The sequence below is a fragment of the Pleurodeles waltl genome, chromosome 7 (assembly GCF_031143425.1).
Source record: "Pleurodeles waltl isolate 20211129_DDA chromosome 7, aPleWal1.hap1.20221129, whole genome shotgun sequence".
In the NCBI taxonomy this organism is placed as follows: Eukaryota; Metazoa; Chordata; class Amphibia; order Caudata; family Salamandridae; genus Pleurodeles; species Pleurodeles waltl.
Genome location: NC_090446.1, coordinates 246,992,719 through 247,015,254, shown reverse-complemented (window position 1 = coordinate 247,015,254; position 22,536 = coordinate 246,992,719).

The window sequence follows — 22,536 nt, the reverse complement described above, 5'->3', positions numbered from 1 at the left end:
CACCTCTCCCAAACTCAAGAAGCCCTGATTCACCTTCCAAACCCTTCCCTTTACTACCTTAATATAGTTTCTAAGTAACTTGTGCTGTCTGTATACAGTAGTGTATGTTTCAGCCTACTTGCTGATCCATTTGCTGTTGTTTGCAGTATATGAATTTGTGGGCAGCGCTTTTGCCCCCAAGACAAATGTATATGTTGACTATATGGATGGATGTGGGTGTGAAAGCAATGGCGGTGTCATGACATTTTCTACTGTTTGGTATGGTAAGTACTTAAACTGTACATGTGTCCATTTAACTGTGTGTACCTTGCAGCTACTTCGTGTAGGGGTATGTCCCATGCAGTTGGAGTAGTATGTGCTTTGCTGACTTACACGTCCATATTGTGCAGATAGGCATGTCACTTGGGTCCAGTGTTATTTGTCCCAGTAATGTATGTAGGGCCAGTTCCTGTGCAAATGTTTTTTAAGGGGCATGTGCAACATGATATGTGTTCCAGTGCAGCCTCCTTCCCTGAGTGTTTCAGATGGCCCCATCACTATTATTGTTTGCATAGTGAGCTTTGTATATTTGTCTCTCTGTCTATTGTACATCCCATTGACCTTCCATTGTGTTGCAATGTGTGTGATGTGTGTGTCCATTTCAAGGCTGTTGACTGGGAGTGTTGTTTGTGTTACATGCATCCATACATATATGTATTGAATGTGACTACAGTCCATGGCATGTGAGGAACATGTGAGTTGTATTTGTGGATGTGATGTTGGTGTTTTGTTGGTGCTGTGAGAGACAATGTTGCGTACACTTCAATGTCCATGTGCCCGAGATGAAAAGACATGTATTTTTGTGTAGTCTTGCTATGCAGTATGACTGACCTGCCCAATGGTGGCTTTTTGTGACTGTGCATGTGTCCTTCTTTGTGTCTGATTCCAACTTTGTACACAATGACATGTGTACTTGGTGCCCGTTGCGTGATCTCCATAAGATGGGGGTGATGGCGTGACAAGCTGTGGTTAATAACGCAGGTAGGTCTGTGTACTTACTGTCAGTTGCACTCATAGTGCCGTGGATTTTGTGCTTCATCGATGATCATCCGCAGTGACAGGATGTGTGTGGTGGGCTCCATGTCAGCACCAGATGTGTGAGGCTGCCTGCCGATGAATGCCTCCCTTTACAGTCCCTGTTTCAGCCTTCTTAGACATTGTGGTTTGACTGTCACATTAGCAGTGTGCAAGCTCATAATATGTCGGAAGCAAACACAGACTTGACTTGCTTGTTTGTGCAGCCTTGTGACCGCAGCAGTCTGTGCTGCCTGGCAGTTACGGTGGGATCAAAGCGGTTTTTGCTGCATAGCCCAGCACGACACGTAATACGGCAGTCTGACCGCCAATCCGACAGCCGTCAGACTGCCAGTGCTGCCATCACGGTCCATGGATCGCCAAACTCGTAATGAGGCCCATAGTTATTTTCAACTTGAAATCTCTTTAAACCATACTCTAAATAAAATGTTTATTCTTTCAGGAAAAGAGAAGAACAGACAGTAGCATAACAGCAACAACATGCACTTAAACTTCTGATTTGTGGATTGTGGCAAACAGAAGGTCTCATCAGAACGCACTTATTTAAAAAGATACATTTTCTCCACTCTTTGTCCAAGCTTTGAACATAAGCCAGATCTGTTCAGCTATTCTTCAGCACAAAGGCACTTGAAATTTAGTAATCCCTCCATTCCCTACCTCATGCTTTTCGATTTTTTTAATCGAATTAAATTTACAGTCAAGAGTTTTTTTAAAGAACTTTCGTTCAATACATTTTCACAGGAAAGGAGGCAGTTCCATTACTCATCTTTATGAAAATCGGATTGCAGATATAATATATTAATTGAAGAGAATCGGTGTTTCTTTTACCTTCATTTTGAGAAGAGTAAAAAGTCCATCGTTAAACTGGAACATTTTTCTGAACGAATGATGCAGGTTTTTTAATGATCAGTTGCAGATGAAAAGATACAAAGCGAAAGTATTGAACTATTTATCGTTCTAAAAAGCATAATGAGAGTACTTATCTGAATACAACATTTTCAAAGGAAACCTGAATAAAAATTGGGAAAAGAGCTTCCTATAAAAGATAAAAGAGCTACAGCATCTGAAAGTTAATAATGAGAGCAAAAGCAAGAGCATAAATTAAATTTCTCTTTCAATAGATAATGGTCCTTTGGTTCTGGTAAAGGTATCCTTCGTTTATTTGCGGTGACAAGAGAATCCAATTATTTCAGACATTTTATTGAATATGCCTGTAGGATACAGACTGTATCAGCAGATTCATTTTAAGAAAGAAGGTTTCTTGACATGTTTTGACTAGTCACTGATGATTGTTGAATCGATATGAAAAGTTGTTAAGTACACAGAAAACTTCTTCCTCTTTTCTGTTGATAAACGATTGCTATTTATAAAGCGTTGGCAAATCCAACTGGACTGTCTTTATTTAATATGGCAACGACTGGGTAGAGGCCATTGAAATAGCACAGCCTTTTGAACTTAGAGAGATAGGCATCACTAATGCCAACAGTCCATTAGGTGCAGTGGCAGCGGGGCTCAAGGGAAGAGAGGTGGCAATGCACTCCAAGTGATGATGCTTTCAGTACCAACTCAAGAGATCAATGCACAGTTTCCTTTCTTACTTTGAGGCCGAGCACCGTTTCTGTGCCAACGAGGGAGATCTTGGTGATCTGAACAGCAAGATTACAAGAAGATCTGTTTCGATGTGATTGGTTAAGGCTTGCAATAAACTCACAATTGTTTTAGTCATTACAGTAAGAGCTGGTAATGTGGAAAAATTGACATAATAACATATTTGCCTCCCAAACTGATGGTTTCTTAGTCGAAGAACATTTTAAAATTAGTCACTAGGCATGAGAGTGCCCAGAACAACAAATATTCCTGACTTAGGGACTTATTTATTTATTTATTGCACCACATTAGCATAATTTATTTTTACGCTAATGCGGCCCAATGAGGCCAAAATCGCTTCTCCATATTTACAAAGTGGCGCAATGTATGCATTGTGCCACTTTGTAACCCTCCGTGCTACATTATGCCTGCTCCAGGCATAATGTAAGCAAAGGGGACGTTCCACCGTTAGGGTGGCCAAAAAAGTGGCGCAAATCTAAGAGATATTTTTTTTGACACTTTCAACGTCTGCTTATTGCAGGTGTTAAAAGGAGGCACACCATTGATTACAACGGGCCTCAATGAGCTTTGCAGGATTAGTGTCAAAAAATGTTATGCTAACCCTGCAAAGCTACAGACTAGCATCAAAAATTCTGATATGAGTCCCCTTAACTACTGCCATGATTCGCCATATTTTAAGTATGGCACACACATGGTGGTATTAGGGGAGGTCTAAGCGGCTCAGGAAAAGTGGAGCTACACTGTGTGCAGCGCCATTTCTATTAAATATGCCCCACAATGTTTCTGTAACATATTTACAACACCCCTGCAGCACAATAACGCCTCCAGAGCATCACTTTTCTGACACTCCGGTGGCGCAATGTGCTTGTATATATTTACAAGGTCATGTAAAGTCACCTTGCTGGATTTTCATGGCCTGGTAAATATGGCTCCCCTTTCATGTTTAACTATGCGTGAATGGGGCATTCCATGGTTATTGCTATGGGTGTTCCCATGCAACTAGAATCTGATGCATTCACAGATTTGCAAGGTTTCATAAATCTGGGAATGCGTCAGATTTCTACGCTGCCCCAGCGGTGGCATAAATATGGTGCAACAAGGAAAAATACCTTTATTTCTCATCATTTTCAGCTCTCTCTATGTGTGCTGCATTCTGCAGCGTACTTAGGAGGAAAACACCATTAATGATTGTTTATGTGCACATAAACAATCATCCTTGCAATGCAGGCACCTTTGCAACAGGTGCACCAATGCAGAGAAAAGTACAGGGATACGTCATATTGCTGTAAATACAACACATCCCTGCACCTTCCTCATGGTGCAGTGTGGCGCTCAATGGTGGCAACCCTCACTCTTCTGCATCATTTTCTTGTAAATATGGTCCTAAGTATATAACCTCCAGTGTTCTTTCACCTCCTGACTTATATATCTGCAGCCTAGACAGCTTGATGAGGCGCATCAATTTTGTGCTGGTTAACCAGTGCATGGTAAAAGATAACACAATGATTAATTAATTTGAAAAATGCAGAATTTGTTGCATTCTATTTACATTGTTTAATTACAGAAAACATTAATTTACCTCCACACACATATGTGCATGTTCCAGGACAGAATGCAAATATCTTTTGGGACTGGCACATTCAGGACGCATGTTGAATGCAGTTCGACAACCGTGGGAGGAGCCAGAAATTTTAAATATCCCACACATAGAACCAAAGCTCTGAAGGCACCAAGCAAAGCCCATGGTTCATTCCATACAAACATTGATTCATTCATCTTCTCACACTTCCATCCGCCCACTTCTATCTGCTATTTCACTTTTACATTTTGTCATTCCATACTTTTCCATTTGATTTCCCATCCATTCATCCATCCATCCATCCATCGACTCTCTTGAATTCCCCTTTGCTCTGCCTATCTTTCACCTGTCCTTCCACTCGTCTGTTCACTCATTCTTTCTCCTATTCATCAAATTATTGTATCCACTTCTGTAATAGCAGTCCTTTTGATCACAGAGATTGATCTCTCCTGGTATCAAGTCCACACATAGGTCCTCATTATGACATTGGGGGTAAATCCCACTTACCGCCATGCTGATGGCCACCAACTTACTGCCGCACTGGTGAATATCAGTTCACCATATTATGACACACACACACCAATCCGACAGAATACAGTCACATACACAAATCTGCCAGCCCAAAGGTCAGTGATAAACGGGAAGTCCCAAAACCCACACTGTTACGCCAGCAGAACAACGCCCATCACATTATGACCCACGAATTACCACAGCGGACATTCAACATCGGTAAACCATTGGCACTACATACCGCTGCGCTCATAATGGACACCCACATATAAAACAACACACATTGGCCTATATCAAAAACTCACATCTGACAACCATACACACACCACACCGACACATCCACACCACTATAAAACACACACCCACATTGACCACAACCCTTTACGGACAACTATTGCCACCAGGAGACTGAGAAGAAGAACACAGAGACAAATAGACATACACTCCACATACACCCCTCACACACCCCACCACACCCTCACCAACACACATCACAGAACAACCATGGCACCACAAAGGCACCCCTGTTTCGCTGAGGTGGAGTTAAGGGTCATGGTGGAGGAGTTTGTCAGGGTAGAGCCTCAGCTGTTTGCAGCACAGGTGCAGCAGATATCAATAGGAAGGAGGATGGTTCTATGGCGGAGAAACGTGGACAGGGTCAACGCCGTGAGACAGCACCCAAGAACAAGGGACGACATCAGGAAGAGGTGGAACGACCTACTGGAGAAGGTACAGACCATTGCTGCAAGATACCAACTAGCTGTACAGAGGACTGGCAGTGGACCCCAACCTCCTCCCCCACAACTCACAGCATTGGAGGAGCAAGTACTGGCAATATTGCATCCTGAGGGACTGGCCAGAGTTGGCAGAGGACTGGACACTGGTAAGTCAACTTTAAACAATTATCACTCCCCATACCTGCATGCCATCACACACCCTCACCCTCACTCCCATCCCTCCACCACATCCCGCACACTCTTCTAAAACATCTCACTAATCCAACTGCCAGGGCCTGCATGTTGTACCAATGCACGGACACCCCTCCCAGCCCTGCAAGGAAACTGATCACTAAAGCATGCCCAGCAGTGGGAAACTAACATTCCCACAATTCACCAACACACACAAGCAAAAGCTGGCAGGGTACTGTAGGAGGCTGGCCTGGTTTGTAGTGGGTACCCTGGGTACTTACACTGTATACCAGGTCCAGTTATCCCTTATTAGTGAAGTAGTAGTGGTCTAGGAGCTTAGGTTGATAGAGTTAGCTATAGCAGAGCAGCTTAGACTGAACTAGGAGACATGCAAAGCTCATGCAATACCACTTATAGTTACACAGTACTTATACACAAGTAAAGACAATACTCAGTGTTACCAAAAATAAAGGTATTTATTTGGTTGGCACAGTACCAAAAATATCTTATAGACAATACTACTTCTGGAGGTAAGTATTACACACAATATATACACTAGACACCAAAATTAGACAAGCAAAGAGTCACAGAACAATGCAAACAGCAGGAAATCCTATAGAATGCAATGGGAGAAAATAGGTCTAGGGGCAACACTAACCATATACTAAGAAAGTGGAATGTGAATCACAAATTCTACCCTAGACAAGTGTAGTGTGTGCAGAATTGCTGGGAGAGTAAGAATACAGTAAAGGTAAGTAAATTACCCCACCCCAGAGCCCCGAAAATCAGGAGTAAAGTACTGCAAGTTTCCTTCGGATACACTACAACTCGTTTTTGGGATTTTGCAGCAGCCAACCAAGTCTGCAAAGAACAACTGCTGGATTATTGGACCTGAAGACCTGCCAAGTCCATAAGTCGAAAGAAGTTCCAGGAAGGACAGGAGCCCCTGCCAACCCAGAAGAGGGTGTAAAAGAAGAGTCCCCGGTTAGTGAAAAGATGTCCCATGGTGTGAAGATCATAGCAGACAAGATTTTGTGTTGGAAGTCGCCAACAAGCCTTAGCTACGACAAAAGTACGTTTTGTGTCAAAATGGTGCTGGATGGACCCAGGAGAGACCTGGGAGCCTCAACTCTGTGTGAGGAGGACGAGGGGGCTCCCAGCACTTCAGAGAGCCCTCAGGATGCCAGCTAGCACCCCCAGGAGTCACAGTTTCCGGGCTCAAAGGTGGTGCAAAATGCAGTTGATGCAGCACGACAAAAGAAGGTCCCATGCCGCCGGAGAACAACTCAGCGAGTTGAACGTTTCAGGATGGAGTGCTGGGGACCTGGGCCATGCTGTGCATGAAGGAATTTTGCAAAGAGTGCACATAGGCCTCAGGAGGCAAGGAAGATGCGTTACACAGGGGTACCATCAATCTCGGGAAAGGCAAGGCCTTACCTCCTCCAAATTGTGTCAGCAGGACCTCAGGACAGTCTATGTCGATGATGTCCACTCTCTGTATCCTTAGGAGCATGCTCGTTGCTGTGAGAGGAGTCCCAGGGTACCAGTCGTCACCTTGGAAGGTGCATGCTTGGAGCAGGGGAGTGACTCCATCACTCCACAGGAGATTTCTTCGGTCCTTCTGGTGCAGGATGAAGACAGGGAGTCCCCAGAGCATGCACACCGTGGAAGCTGTTGCAGTTGCTGACTTGGAGCTGAGGTTGCTGAAGAAAAGTGCCTCTTGTAGACACTTTGTTGCAGTTAACAGCATTTCTTGGAGAAGGCTGCGGTTGATTCGAGGTCAGAGGAGCTGAAGTTGTTGCAGAGGATTCCTGAAGTAAACTTGCAAGCAGAATCTGAAGAGAATCCACAGGAGAGACCCTAAATATCTCTGAGAGGGGGGATTGGCTACCTTATCAGCTAAGGACCTATCAGGAGGGGTCTCTGACATCACCTGCTGGTACTGGCCACTCAGAGGCCTCCAGAGCGCCTCTACACCTTGCAAAGCAAGATGGCTGAAGTCTGGGACACACTGGAGGAGCTCTGGGCACCACCCCTGGGGTGGTGATGGACAAGGGAGTGGTCACTCCCCTTTCCTTTGTCCAGTTTCCCACCAGAGCAGTGGAGTAGGGGTTCCTGAACTAGTGTAGATTGGTTTATGCAAGGAAGGCACCATCTGTGCCCTACAAAGCATTTACAGAGGCTGGGGGAGGCTATCCCTCCCCAGCCTGTAACAACTATTTCCAAAGGGAGAGGGTGTTACATCCTGCTCTCAGAGGAATTGCTTTGTTCTGCCTTCCTGGGACTGGGCTGCCCAGATTCCCGGAGGGCAGAACCCTGTCTGCAAGGTGGCAGCAGCTGTAGCTGCAGTGCAAGCCTCAGAGAGCTGGTTTGGCAGTACAGGGGGTCCATGGTGGAGCCCCAGGATGCATGGAATTTGCTCCCCAACACCATATTTGGAATGGGGGGACAATTCCATGATCTTAGACATGTTACATGGCCATATTCGGAGTTACCATCGTGAAGCTACATATAGGTATTGACCTATATGTAGTGCACGCATGTAATGGCGTCCTCGCACTCATAAAGTCCGGGGAAATGGCCCTGAACTGTATGGGGGCACCTTTGCTAGTGGAAGGGTGCCCTCACACTTAGTAACAGTGCACCTAACCTTCAGCAAGGGAAGGTTAGACATATAGGTGACTTATAAGTTACTTAAGGGCAGTGAAAATGGCTGTGAAAAAGTGTGCACACTATTTCACACAGGATGAAATGGCAGTCCTATGTAAGGGTTTGTCTGAGCTCCTTATGGATGGCAAAAGAAATGCTGCAGCCCATATGGATCTTCTGGAATCCCAATGCCCTGGGTACCTAGGTACAACTTACTAGGGATTTATAAGGGGGTCCAGTATGACAATTGAATTGGTAAATGTAGTCACTGGCCTACAGTGACACATTTAAAAACAGAGAGAGCATTATCACTGAGGTTGTGGTTAGCAGATCTTCAGTGACACAGATAGGCACTACACATGCCACAAACTATGAACACTGGGGTCCTGGCTAGCAGGGTCCCAGTGAGACAGGCAAAACATGTTGACATATATGTTTTTATCTATGAGCACTGGGGTCCTGGCAAGCAGGATCCCAGTGACACAGTAAAACACACTGACACACACTCACAAACAGGCCAAAAGTGGGGGTTACTATGCTAGATAGAGGCTACTTTCCTACAGTAACAACAACCATAGAGGGGAAGCTACAGAAGTACAAATGTCATACACTTTAAGCATAATACATCATTTAAATCCCCAAAGGTACCCCAGCCAATGTCACTGGAGAGGAGGTGCCACCACTACCCAATGCCCCCAACAGAAGAGGCCCACAGTGATGACAGTAACTCTGGACTTCATGATCAGGATGACCTACCTGACCCATCACGGACCACTGGACAGCCGGTCCCCCAAGCCCACTTACAGACCACCAGAGAGCGTCCACCATCAGGAACCAATCCCTCAGCACCCACCCAGCATACCCACACCTCTGTCCCCAGGACACGTCAATCAGCAGTGTGCCCACCTGTACAGGGACCCCAGGCCACACCTCACACACAAGACAATCAGGGACCTGGGGTCAGTGGCAGTGGCCACACCAGTTAGGGGACAGAGGCACAGGCCAACAGGGAAACTGTGAGGACTGCTGTGTGCCAGGGGGAGGACAGGACCAGGGAACTGGCTCTCCAGGAGGCACTCTCCGAGATCCTGGGAGCCTACCAACATTTCCAGGACACGATGGGCCAGATCCTAGACAACTTGCAGGAGAACGGGCAGCTGCATGAGGGACAGTATCGGGGGATCAGGGAAGACTTGCAGGCCATCAACACCACCCTGATCTCCATAGCAGGGGTGCTGGCAGACATGGTCAACATCATGAGGGAGGCAACAGCACACCAATGGGCCCCTGCCACTAGCTAGTCATCTGAACAGCCCTCCACTTCCACTGCTGCTAGTGGACAGGAGGCCCTGCCACAGAACCAACAGGCCACCAGCACCCCTCTCCCTGCAGAAGGTGAACCAGCCCGCAAACGTTCCCTGCGAATCAGACAAAAGCCAGAGACACTTGCCAAGACCACCACCAGGAAATGAGACTCTCCTGGCTGTTCTCCTTGTGTCCAACTCAGTCACCTTGTCCATATTGAAGTGCCATTGCTCCCCTTCCTATGTCCCCATGGACAATGCACCTGTGCTACAAACAGACTGGAACAATACCCTGACTTTCCTCCATCATCACCCCATTCCATTGCACTTTCCTCTCTATATTTTCACACAACAATAAACACCCTTAGATAAAACTCGACTACTAGTTTTTCATGTATTGCAAATTTGTATTGTTTGAAACAGCTACAACCATTATAAATGAACTGTAAATAGTATGATCATAGAAGTAATGACCTGTTGCTGGCTGTTGTGATCATATCAGACCTATGTTGTCAAATCACCAACATCTGTAAAATGAATATCCAAAGGTAACAGTAAGTAGGTGAAAGAAGAGTGTAATGCCAGCATGCCAATATCACACAGAATACTCCAATAGTCATAGAAATGCGAAGTCGCACTGTCTCATCTGTGTGTCATTGAAAGTACTGACGTATCACCAATGTTCAGTTGTCCACATCCTCATCCTCTGCCTCCTCATCCCCACTGTCCTCAGGGTCCACTGCTGCCACAGGGGCATCTCCAGTCTCCTCCTACATAAAAGGTACCTGGCCTCTGACGGCCAGGTTGTGCAACATGCAGCACACCACTACTATCTGGCAATCCTTCTTGGGTGAGTAGCATAGGGATCCACCTGTCAGATAGAGACACCTGAACCTGGCCTTCAGGAGGCCATAGGTCCTCTCAATGATCCTTCCAATTCGCCCATGTGTCTCATTATAAAAATAAAATTGCCCTTCTCCTGGCATTCCTCATAGGGGTCAGCAGCCATGATATGTTTGGATAACCAGAGTCACCTGAAAATATTGAGGGACAGCATTTATCCACACACTATTCTATATGGCCAACAGCATAGGCATGCACCAACATATAGTGGGTGGGTACCAAGGCTCACCTATTAGCCACACCCTGTGCCTCTGTAGTTGGGACATCCCATTTGGGATGCTGTTATTCCTTAGGACAAGGCATCATGCGCCGACCCAGAATACTTAGCATTGACGTGGGAGATGTAGTGGTCCACCAGGCACACAATCTGCACATTCATGGAGCAGAAACTCTTACGATTCCTGAACACATGCTCATTTTGCCGGAGGGGGAGGACAAACGCAATATGTGTTCCTTCAATTGCCCCAATTATATTGGGGATATGTCCCATTGAATAAAACTTGGCCTTCACAGTGGCCAAATCCTCCACCTGGGGGAAAGCAAAGTAGATGCACATGTGTTTCATAAGGGCAGAGAAGACTCTTGCCAGCATGATTGAGAACATTGGCTGTGACATTCCTGCTGCCAAGCCCACTGTCACTTGGAAAGTACCAGTTGCCAGGAAATGGAGCACTGATAGAACCTGCACAAGTGGGGGTTTCCCAGTCAAATGACGGATAGCTGAGATCAGGTCAGGTTCCAAATGAGCACAAAGCTCTGTGATTGTGGCCCTGTTCAGTCTATAGGTGAGGATAATGTGCCAGTCCTCTAGTGTAGCAAAGTCCACCAGGGGTCAGTAAACAGGGGTTTGGCTCCATCTCCTATTCATCAGCAGCGATAGATATCTAAGGGACACAAGAGTGGGTAGGCTGTCACAATTTGAACAGCTATACCACAACAGCAGTCCACATCATGCAATCATGTTTTGGGACAGTGTAATTTCAAAGTATGTGCCTATTTTTCCTGTGACGCAGCAATTATCGATAGGCCTGTTCACCCCCCTGAAATGGCGACCGCCTGTCCTGTGTGGAGGGACAGGTGGAAGTGTGGTAATTCCGCCGATGTTGGGCGCAGTGGCGGTAGGCGGTCGTGAACAGCTGTCCAATTCCTCATTTGATAATATTGGGCCCTATGGGGTACAGTGGCCAATGGGGATCTACGCCAGTGGTGACAGTATGCACCACTAGGGATGTGACAGCCATCTTATTTCACATTCCTCGCTTGTTTCCTGACCTACACAGGAGAGGACCAATACTGCATGTGCTGCAGTGACCTGTGTCTGGAACCTACCATGGCCCATGTGACCGGGGAAAGGGCCCCAGCATTCACTTCTGAGTAGTTGGAGCGAATGGTAGATGGGGTCATACCCCAGTAGGGACTGCTGTAAGGACTCCTGACCAAAAGATGAGTACACTGTGGGCACAATGCATGTGGCATGAAGGCCTGGTGATGTGTGTGAAGGCATTGTGTAAGGGTGGGTGGGGGCTGGGGAGAACCAGTGGGATGGAAGGGTAAGGGGAGCAGCAGAGGCTGGGGGGACAACACAGACTTAGATACCTCCTCTGATGGGAGCTCCCTGGTGGTGGCGGACACCTCTGTGACCACCCCAGGTGCAGGTACAGCCACCACCCCCATGCCAGCACCGCCCTCCCAGTAGCCCCTCAGCGAGTTGCCCAAGCCCACTCACCCAAGAGGGTCCTGCCCCAATGAGCCCTGCTGCCCTGAGTGAGGAGTCTATTGACCTCCTGAGATCCATCTCTGTAGGGTAATCAACCATTGTGAATGCCACCCAGGGGCTGGCATCCCAGATGCAGCAATGCAATTCATTCCTGGGGGCATTCACAGTAGATTGGAGGCCCAACAGAGATCGATTCAGTCTCTGCCTCCTCTCTGATGGCAGCCATTGTCCCTGTTTCTACCATCCTTCCTCCAAATTCCACTTCCAAGTCCCATTCTCCCCAGACTCAACCCATCCCAAGCACTCTTACAGACGAGCATGAACACAAGACAACACACAAGAGTGGCACAGGCAAACACAAGTACCACACTTCATTCCACAAGCACTCACACAAATACCATTCAGTTTCAGACCTGACAACATCCACTGCCTTCACTTTCTTCCCTCCTCCTCCTCCTCCTCCTCCTCTACCTCCCACCCAGTTACATCCACATTCACACCTGCATGCACTTCATCAATATCCACTCGCAGTATCATCACCACACCAAGCATAACACCCACCTCACTGACAGACACCTCCACAACATCCATGCACGCATCCCCTGTGTCTTCTACCACCGTGTCTGTCCCCCTCCTAAAGAACACAAACGCAAGCACTCAGACACCCAACAGCCATCCACCTCACAACAGCATACAGCCCATGCACCTGCACCAAAATCCAACAACCGCTCCCTCATCCTCACTCACATTGCTCCTCCCTGCTCCTGCTCTAACGTCCCTAAAAAGCTTTTCCTTGCCCAACTTGACCTCTTCCCTACCCCTGTCCTGAACATAATGGCAAGGTAGCAAGGACACAGCCCAGCTCCTCAGCCAAACAGTCCACGGGGCAGTGGTAGAACAACAACACTGAAGGGGAAGGAGGCAGGATGAAAGGGAAGAGTCCGGCACCGTCTGTGAGGAAGGGGAAGGGGCCTGCACCAGCTGGGAAGAAGGGGAAGGAGCCTGCTCCAGCTGGGAAGAAGGGGAAGGAACCTGCACCAACAGGCAGAGAAGGGAAGAGCCCATCCACACCTGCCAGAAAGGGTAAGGGACCCCCAACCCATGACCAGGAGAAGAGGCACACTACACCAGCGGAAGCTGTCAGGCAACACTGCCACCACCAGCAGCTGTCACAAGGCCCTCACTGCAAGCCGTGGATGTGCTGCCATCACAGAGTGGAGGGATTGTCCAGGAGCCTCCCCCAACCACCACCAGCATGCAGCCATCACCATTGGCGGGCACCATGTAGGCCACCCTCCATGGGCTGCTGTGCGGGCTGCCCCCTCCAGGACCAGTGGGCAAGTCACCCACTTGAGAGACTGTGGCCATGCACTCCCCCGGACAAAGCAATGGGCATGTTGCCACGTCCAGGAACCAGTGGGTTAGTCACCCACTTGAGAGACTGTGGCCTTGCTCTGGCTGGGACAGAGCAATGGGCAGGTTTCCCCCTCCAGAACCAGTGGGCTTGTTCCCGCATCCGGCTGAGGGGCCCCCCTCCCCCTGAGGTGCCTGCCTATTTGCAAAATGATGCCTCTGCAGTATTCTATCCGGATGTGCTCAGATTTTGAGGTGGCCCTTCGACTGTGCCCTGTGTCCTTGTGAGGCCTTTGAACTTTGGGCTGGACAGTGTCCCTTTTCTATACAAGTGTACATATCTGTTTCATGGCCAAATCGGATTATTAATTTTGATGTTGAACTGATGACAATCATTTTCGTCAATTCCTGTTGTCCTTGCAAAATACTGTCAATTTTCGGTGTCAAATTATTTTAGTATTGCAGCTGGTTGTGTGTGTGGTGTGTGTGGGTGAATGGGGTGTGTTGTGCGTATGTGTGTCACTCCTGTTTTCCTCCTTCCCTCCCTTGTGTGCTAGGCAGCTGTACTCATCGTTGTCGTCTTCATCAGCGTTGGTGTTCCAGGTGGAGCATAACGTAGAAGATCATCGGGAAGACTAGCAGTTCGGATTCCATGACGTCATGCTTCTTCTCTGTGTCTCCAATGGTGAGTCCTTTGACTTTTGTGCTCTGTTTCCACCAGGCTGTTAATGGCGTTGGTACCGCCCAGAAAAGGTAGTGGTTTGCAGGGTCTTAATATGGTCGGCAAAACAATGACTTCCGCCTGGCTGTAGGCGGCTACCGCTGTGGTGGCTATTGTTTCCGCCCTTGTGGTTGGTGTGGTATATAGGTTGTCTATCGGAGATATCACTGCCATGGTCATAATTTGGCAGAATTTAGCGCCAGCCTATTGGTCGTATTACCCCCACTTTATCACCCACTGCCAGGGTCATAATGAGGGCCATTATCTCTATAATGTGCTTCAATTTATGGATCTCAGAAGCTCCAATTTGACTTGAGTTGTCCAGCTAGCTTGAGCCTCAAGATCATCAACTACTTTAAACACAGGAATCTCCCATGACAATGTTCTCCGTTGGAGATATAGCTCAATATCTGGACTTGTGGAAATAATCTTTGTCAATGCTTGCTGAAGTGTATTTGGTAAAGTGCTCACAACAGCACATTCTGGATGAACATGTCCTATTTCAAGTACTTGATGTTGCAGTGTAGCATGATGATTGAACTGAGCAGCCAGTTTCTGCCCTTATCCATTCAGTTTACTGATGTTCATAGGATGAAACAAATTATTTTCACTATACAACACATGTGCAGCACTTACATGCAAGACTGATATCTTCTTACTTCATTAAATATTTGTAGGAGGCTGGCCTAGTTTGTAGTGGGTACCAAAGGTACCTACACCTTATACTTGTTCCAGTTATCCCTTATTAGTGAAATGTAGTCAGTGTCTAGAAGCTAGGCTGTTCAGAAGTAGCTGTAGGCAGAGCAGCTAAGGCTGAACTAGGAGACATGCAAATCTCTTACAATACCACTGTAGTCACACAGTACTTACACACAAGAAAGACAATACTCAGTGTTACTAAAAATAAAGGTACTTTCTTTTAGTGACACAAGGCTGAAAATATCTTAGAGGCTATACTCCCTTAGGAGGTAAGTATTATACATAACTGTTAGACCTGACAGCCTTAGGGTGGTCACCCCTAACTTTTTGCCTGTCTCGCTCCACTTTTTAGATACTGTTTTTGCTGGTTTTAAGACTCTGCACACTTTACCAGAGCTAAAGTGCATATGCTTGCCTCCTTTAAACATGGTAACATTGGATCATACCCAAATGGATTTCTTAATTTACTCATACAATGTTTGAGTGGTAGCTGCTGAGCTGAAAGGAGTAGGAAGGTCATATTTAGTATGGCCAGATTGGTGAAACAAACTCCTGCTGACTGGTAAAGTTGGAAATAATATTACTATTTTAGAATTGCTACTTTTAGAAAGTTAGCATTTCTCTGCACTTAAATCCTTCTGTGCCCCACAATCCACGTCTGGCTGGGTTTAGTTGACAGCTCCCTTGTGCATTCACTCAGACACACCCCAAACACAGGATACTCAAACTCACTTGCATACATCTGCATTTTGAATGGGTCTTCCTGGGCTGGGAGGGTGGAGGGCTTGACACTTGCATGTCAAAGGACAATAGCCTGCCCTAACACAAAGAACTACCACACCCCCTACTGGGACCCTGGCAGACAGGATTGAACTGAAAGGGGACCTTGTACACTTCTAAGCCACTCTTTGAAGTCTCCCCCACTTCAAAGGTGCATTTGGGTATTTAAACAGGGCCTCTGCCCCTACCAACTCAGACACTTCCTGGAGAAGAAACTGGAACCAGAACCTGCATCCTGCCAAGAAGGTCTGCCTGGCTGCCCAAAGGACCCACCTGTATGCTTTCTGTGAAGGACTGCTGCCTTGCTGTTGCTCTGCTGTCTTGCTGCTCTCTGGCTGAGGTGAAGAAGTGCTCTCCAAGGGCTTGGATAGAGCTTGCTTCCTGTTCCCTGAAGTCTCAAGACTAAAAAGACCTCATCTCTTCAGGAAGGACTCCTTATGCAGCGAAATTCGATGCACAGCCTGCCAGAAATGACGCACAGCCTGCACTGTGGTGAAAATGTCACTGCACGCCGAACCAGAATGACGCAGCCCGACTTTGCACCAAGAAGATCAATGCAGTGCCAGCGTGGTGACCAGAAATTCAACGCAAGGCCCACTGGATTGACGCACAGCCAAACTGGAATGACGCAGCCCAACTTCCAGAGAGGAATCGACACAGCGCCTGCTGTGCGGTAGAAAATTAGACGCAGCACCCTGCGAATCAATGCAGCTCCTGTGACTTCGTCCTGCCAGCGCAGGAAATCCACACATAATCCGAGGGGCATCCGAAAACCCTGCAACCTGAATAGGATCCACGACCGAGCACCGAAAATCGACGCACAGTTGTCCCTTTGAGAAAACTAATCAACACACCGCTGTGTGCAGCCAGAGAAATTGGCGCATACCCCTTTGTTTCCACACATCTCCTCCTCAGCGGTTATTTGCGGGGATTTTGCATGCAAACCAGAGACTTTGTTTGCTTTTAAAATACTTAAGACACTTTTTGAAAATAACAATAGGTTACAATAGGCCTAGGAGGAGCACAAACCATATACTAAAATAGTGGAATGCGAATGTCGGTTTCCCACCTAGGCAAGAGTAGTGTGTAGAGGGGCGCTGAGAGTGTAAGAAAACACCAAAGGTAAGTAAAGTACCCCACCCCAGAGCCCAGAAAGCAGGAGTAAAGTACAGCAGGTTTCCTCAGAACACACTAGAAGTTGTGATAAAGAATTATACAAAAGCCAAGACTGCAAGACATCAGTGATGGATTCCTGTGCCTGAATTCCTCCAGAGAGAGGAGACCAAGTCCAAGAACAGCTGAAGAGTCCAGGCTTAACAGGAGCCCCTGCTAACCTGGATGAAGGTGTAAAAGTGGATCCTCCGGTTGGAAGAAAAATTCAGAGATGCACCAAAGAAGACAGCTGCAGGTTTCTGTTTGGTGCAAGAGATATCACACATCGAGTAGGAGAATGCAGGCTGGTCTTCATCATTGGATTCCACCTACAAGCCTTGGCTCACGCAAAAGACGTGTTTGGCAGGCAAAAGCGCTACCTGGGCCCAGGAGGGACCTGGAGGTCTCAACTCGGACTGAGTAGACAGAGGGGGCTCTCAGCACTTCAGAGAGCTCTCAGAAAACCAGGCAGTAGCAACAGGCATTCAAGGACATGGGGACAAAGCAGCTACAAGTCATGATTGTTACATCACTACACAAAGGTATCCAGTGCTGGTGGAGAACAACTCAGGGAGCTGAGCATCACAGCATAGAGTGCTGGGGACCTGGGCTACGCTGTGCACGAAGGATTCCTTGTAGCAGTGCGCAGAAGCCCTGGGAGGTACAAAAAACATAGTGCACAGGTGTACTGCCTGGCTTGGGGAGGAAAGCTCTTACCTCCACCAAATTTGGACAGTTGGACATTTGGGCAGTCTTGATCACTTTGGTCTACCACCTGTGTTCCAGGATCCAGTCGTCACTGCTGAGAGGTGCCTGCTAAAGCAAGGAAGTGACTCCGTCACTCCACAGGAGATTTCTTCAGTCCTTCTGGTGCAGGATGAAGACAGGCAGTCCTTGGAGTGTGCACGACCTGGAAACTGTTGCAGTTGCTAGCAGAAGCTGAAGTTACAAGGTTGCAGAAGGCGTCTTTGCTTCTTTGTTCCAGTTTTGCAGAGTTCCTGGAGAAGTCAGCGGTTGATCTGTCGTTAGAAGATAAAGTAAAGGATGCAGAGGATTCCTGCTGGAGTCTTGCAATCTGAATCTGAAGAAACACCCAGAGGAGAGACCCTAAATAGCACTCAGAGGTAGATTAGTCACCTAACCAGGTATGGACCTATCAGGGGGGCTCACTGACATCACCTCCTGGCAATGGCCACTCGTATGCTCCCAGAGTTTCCTGACCATCTTGAAAACAAGATGGCAGAATCCAGGGACACTCTGGAGGAGCTCTGGGCACCACCCCTTGGTTGATGATGGACAGGGGAGGTGTCACTCCCCTTTTCTTTGTCCAGTTTCATGCCAGAGCAGGTATTGGGGGTCCCTGAACCGGTTTAAACTGGATTATGTAAGGAGGGCACCATCTGTGCCCTTCAAAGCATTTCCAGAACCTCTGGGCGGATACCCCTCCCATGCCTGTAACACCTTTCGCCTAAAGGAAATGCATTGTTCTGCCTTCCTGGGATTGAGCTGCTCAAGCCCCAGGAGGGCAGAAGCCTGTCTGTGTGATATCAGCAGCTGGGGCTGCAGTGACAACCTCAGAAGGCTGGTATGACAGTACTTGAGGGCCATGGTGGAGCTCCCAGTGTGCATGTGATTGTGCAACCAATACTGGAATCAGTATTGTGGTACAATTCACAGTTGTTAGACACCTCACATAGCCATATTCAGAGTTAACATTGTAAAGCTGCATATATGTAATGACCGATATAGTGCACACTTATAATGGTGCCCCCACATTCACAAAGCCCGGGAAAATGGGCCTGGATGGGGTGGGGGAACCTCTGCTAGGGCAGGGGTGCCCTCACATACAGGTGCTATGCACCTAACCTTCAGGGTCTGAAGTTTAGACATAGAGGTGACCTGGTGCAGTGTAAATGACTGTTAAATAGTGCTTACACTACTTCACTCAGGCTGCAATGGAAGTCCTGAAGAGGTGTTTGTATGAGCTCCTTATGGGTGGCAAAAGAAATGCTGCAGCCCATAAGCATCTCCTGGAACCCCAATGCACTGGGTACCTAGGTACCTTATACTGGGGACTTATAAGAGGGCCCAATATGCCGAATTACAGTGGAATACTGGATTAGCACAATTTTGGAACCAGAGAAAGCATATGCACTTGAGTTCTGATTATCAAGACTCCAATGACACTGTCAAGCATACTGACAACACAGTAAAACATACTGACATGTAGGCCACAAACTATGAGCACTGGGGTCCTGACTAGCAGGGTCCCAGTGACACAGTAAAAATACACTGATAAATAGGCCAAATATGGGGTTAGCCATGCTAGAAAGAGGCTACTTTCTCACAATATTCCAAGCATCTCTCTCAATGGCTCAAGTGTAATTAAAATAGCAGACTTTGAAACTGTTGCGTTCACTACTGCAGTGATGAGGCAGTATGGTAGGCCTGTGTTTTGGGGTGTGGTTCATCTTTTTAATTAGTTGTGCTCCTTAATTTCTTTCCACTTGTTTGCCAAAGATCACACAAGTAGCGTGTTGTGGTAATTTTTCAATGGTACTTTGCTATTTTGAGTCCTTGCTATCTGTGTATTTTATTCTGAGCCTTTCAGTATAAAATATTTCATCAAGATGACCTTATAGATGCAAGGCCTGGTTCACAAAGAGCCTCCACAACCATTGCCGAGGCTCCACAGTTGTGACAGGATTTCCACACTTATGGAGGGATCTCTGCAATTAGATACTGCAGTGCTGAGATCGCCATGACAATGAACCTTAGCCATGAGTGTGGAGGCTGTTTGTAAATCGGGTCTGCAGGGTCTAAAGTTAACAATTTGATCTTATGGACAATAAGGACTTCAATTACAACTAAATAAGCCAACTCTGCTTTGAAAATTGCCTATGTAGTCTACGTAACTGCTTATGGTGCATACCTGTAAGAAAACATAAAATGTTGTTCACAATTCCTTAGAGGGTGCTGGTCCTTTATTTGTCACAGTCTGAGGACTGCCACACTCGCATTGATGGTCAGACTCCCACACTCCAAGCAGTATGACTGCCAAATTACAATCCTAGTAGGTGGATCCTCAAAGGGACAGCTGTCCCTACCAGGAACATGGTTCCCGACAGCATGACGGCGGTCCAAGTTGTACTGAGCCAGGGCAGCACTGAACTCAGCATCACCTGGCTGATCACAGCTCCCCTCACAACCAGCCGTTCCCTGACAGTTTCACCAAAATGGAAAGGCTGGTGGTTAGGTTTGTACTTGGGGCCACAGGGTGGCCCCCTCACTGCCCATGCTAGTTGCATGGGCAGTGCTGGCCCCCCCGCCTGGCACTATCAGAATGCACACAGTTTGCTTTGTAGACAGTGCGCATTCCAAGGGTGCTGTTCTGCCCCCTCTGTGCTGCGAGATCGCACTCGGCTCCTTTAATGGAGCTGAGGGCTAGCTTGTAGAAATTTTCCTGCCGGCCTGACCAGCGACAACGCTCTATTGCAATGTTCCTGACAATACGACCGATGGGAACTTTGTAGTAGGTTGAGGATATGTCATAACCATGGCATTGGTGTCCTCCCTGTGAGTTTGACGGTCTCACGATGGGTCCGCAAAACTCATAATGAGGCCGTATATTCTGAATATGAAAAGTAAATGTGCTTCTGTTATGCTGTAATCTTCACTGTGGCTTCATTATCAGTGTCTCCACCAGTAAAGAATCAGGTCATCTGTAGGTTGACTCGAACTTCAAAAAGTGAATGCAATTGAGCATTCAATATCTAAACAAAAGATATAAAAATATATATGCCTCAGAATGAAACATAAGTAACACATTCATGAAAAGATGGAACCTTTAAATGCCATTGCAACAAAAATCTAACATTTACTTCACAAATAATATCACTGAGATGCTATAGCCTACACTATTCTAAACATTTGCGGTTCAGCCGTTCTCTGAAAATAAATTATACAAATTACTGTTATTAGAAATAATGGGGCTCATTCTGACCTCGGCGGTAAAAGGCCTATACCGCCGGTCAGAACTCCGCCATACTACCGCCGCGGCCGTGGTAAACCGCCACGGTCATTCTGACAACCAACTGTGAAACCACCAAAAACCCGACATCCAAGGAAGGCCGCCTCATCAGCGGGCCGCGGAAAACTGGAGATGACCAAACCTCCACCGCCACGCCAACACAAACACGCCCATGCCATTCTGACCCACGAATCCACGCGGCGGTCTTTCAACCGCGGTATTCCATTGGCGGTACACACCGCCGCGCTCAAAATACACAGACAGCTCCAAAACACAGCCACATTGGACAATTTGAAATACACACACCTGACACACATACAAACAACACTCCCACACATCCAATCAACTATAAAACACACACCCACATCACCCACAAACCCCTACGACCGAAGATCAGAGACGAAGGAGAGAGAGACACATCACAGAATAGAGAGCTACATCACACAGAGGCACACTACACCATCACACACACCACATAGAAGCACAAAGCACCACACACTAACACACTCATCACCATATACACCACCCCACACCTCATCCACACCACCCCATGGCACCCCAAAGGCACTCACGCTTTTCGGACCAAGAACTCTGGGTCATGGTGGAGGAAATTATAAGAGTTGAACCCCAGCTCTTCGGCTCACAGGTGCAGCACACCACTATAGCCAGGAAGGCGGAGCTATGGCAGCGGATCGTGGACAGGGTCAACGCGGTGGGACAGCATCCCAGAAATCGAGACGACATCCGCAAACGCTGGAACGACTTACGGGGAAAGGTGCGCTCGATGGTCTTGCGACACAACATCGCAGTGCAGAAGACTGGCGGGGGACCCCCACCCACTCCACCCGAATTCACAGCATGGGAGCAAGAGGTACTAAACATCCTGCATCCTGATGGCCTCGCTGGAGTACACGGAGGAATGGACTCTGGTAAGTACAATCTCAACTACTTCACCCCCCCCAGCATGCTAACCCCCACCACCACCCTCACCCCCAACCCCCCATCACACATCCTCCCTGAGAATGTCTCTCCAGCACAACCCACCCAACACAACCCCTGCATGCCACCACAAACTATGGACACCCATCACCTAAGCATGACCACTGCACATACCCCCCCAAACACCCCCACACACCTCCCCCAAGGGAATGACAGCACTGGGGGACAAGGGCACCCATAAATCTCACGCAATAGCACACACAGAAACAATAACCATACTCTCTTACCCCATGCAGGACCCGAACGCCAACACACCGGCCAGGAGGGTCCAGAAATGTCCATCCCCCCCCCGGAAGAGGCCCCCAGTGATGACAGCAGCTCTGTCGACCTGGAACCTGATGACCAGCCCGGACCATCGGGGACCTCTGGACAGTCGGTTCCCCACACACAGGCCACAGCAGACCCAACCCCCTCTGGGAACAACAGCACAGCTCCCACCCAGCGGGCCCATGCCTCTGTCTCTAGGACAGGTCAATCAGCGGTGTGTCTGCCACTACAGGGCACCCAGGCTAACCCACCACCCCAACAACAACAGGGACCTGGGGGCAGT